The sequence below is a fragment of the Telmatherina bonti genome, assembly GCF_933228915.1.
Source record: "Telmatherina bonti genome assembly, chromosome: 14".
NCBI classification, from domain to species: Eukaryota; Metazoa; Chordata; class Actinopteri; order Atheriniformes; family Telmatherinidae; genus Telmatherina; species Telmatherina bonti.
The window spans coordinates 19,431,405-19,433,521 of NC_136612.1; positions in this window are offsets into that span (position 1 = coordinate 19,431,405).

Consider the following 2,117-nt stretch of genomic DNA (forward strand, 5'->3'; position numbering starts at 1 on the left):
ACATCTTCAAAAGGGAAAAATGAAATTATTTGAAAACTTTTTTTGGTATTATTTTGTATTGTATTATTATTTTTTGTATTAAATTAAATCTAGGGGCAGATGCACACATGAACTTTTGCATGCATTCTTCTCATAAAATAGTAATTGAAAATTAGGAGAACATATACATTCAGTGAAGTTAAATTTTTTGTTTTAATTTTCCTTCTTTGGGTTCAAAAGCTATTATTTTAATTTTGTCTTCATTTACCTGATGGAAATTCTGGCATATTTAGTTTTAAAATCAGTGTATTTGATTAGACTTTCATTATTTTATTTATTTAATTAAAGTAAAACGTTTTAATAATTTGCAGTTGATACTCCCATAACTAAGAATGGCCAAAAGTAATTTGGACAAGCTGCTTTTTGCAATTGTGTGTTTGCATTGTATTGTATTACTGCACTCTAGTGGCTCTAACAATAGTGACAGGTGTGTGTTGAAATTGGCTGGAGTACAAGGATCAACAAAAGACACTTTTAACAAGGAAGACCATAAATCTAGTTTGCACTTTAAAAAATAGTCAACATTTCGACCTCTGTTTCCTTATTTTAATCTTTTTGTCGGAAAGCCATTATATTGGCTTAGATTTAAGATAGTTGCCATGTTTCTAATTCAAGGAAAATACTATACTGCAGATCATATTAGGAATAACAAGGAGGAAAAAAAAGACAGAGAATTCCAAGTTTACAAAAGTGCAGTTTAGATCAAATTTGTGCTAAAACATGTCCGTTATTTGTCAACAAAGCAGCCTAAAAGTTAAAAAAAAAAAAAAAAAAAAAGACATTTTCACAATTGATGCAATTTTTCAGTACAGCACTTTAAAGACATACTTTAACAAACATACTGGCAATTATGCCTAACGCCAGTACAATACACTGTAAAGGGAAATGAGAGTAAATGGTCTGCTGATTATTTCCTGACATAATAACAATAACACTGTATGTACTTTAGATAGATGCCACAGTGAGTATCTGTGATATGATGTGTCTGATATATTTGTGATGAAAAATATTTTATAATGTTATGCATGAACAACATTAGTATGCATGCAATCAAAATGCATGATCAGAATTTATTATGCGATGCATAATTCATTCATGCACAACACTTAGAATAGCAACAAACATTAAACTAAAATTTCAGTAAACCACCAAGTAGCTAATGATTTGGATACTATTTAGCAGAGTCTGGTTAGGGCCAAGCCAGGTCCTTCCATGTGGAGTTTTAATATTCTGCCCTGACGTGTGAGTTCTCTCTAGGTGATTCAGACTCCTCCCAACATCCAAAGACACGCATGTTAGGTTAAGTGGCATGTCTGAATATTGCCTAGCAATGAGTATGACTGTTCTTACTCTCTCTCTCTCTCTACTGGACCTGAGATAGACTGGTAACCTAGCCAGGGTGTTTCTTGCCTCTCACCTTGCTGGGATAGGCTGCAGCCTCCTGTGACGCTGTACTGGATGCTGCTCATCATCCTTCACTGGATCCAGTTGCACCACCCATCAAATTCTAAGCATTGCTTCTGACTTACTAAACAATGACTCAAACGGCTCTATTCTACCTTCACTCCTTGCTCCAAAGCTACACTCCCTCTTCACAGTTACGCTCTACCAGTGAAAGACACCTAACGTTACCACTATTACATGGAGCTAAATCACTAGCCAGACTCTTTTCCTCTGTTGTTCCACGGGGGTGGAACTACCTGCACTCTGTTCAGTCTGCAGAGTCTTTATCAACTTTTAAGAGAAAGCTAAAGACTCAGCTCATCAGGGAGTACTTCTGCACTTTGTTTAACTCTGCTCTTCATCATAGCAGTTGGTGAACTTGGCCCAGTTCTTTGCAACAAATCAGCATTGAATTAGTTGCGCCCAAGACAATATTGTGGGATTTATAGTTCCTGTATTTTAACAAAGGGACTATTGTGGGTAAGGATGGGAACAAAAAGAAATTACTGCCTGTATCACTACCTGTAATACCTGCAGGTGAAACAACCCCTGCATCCAACTGGACTCACAGTAGTCTGACTAGCACTTATCTACAATGTCCTCCACTGTTTGATTTCTTGCTTGTGTTGTTCTCA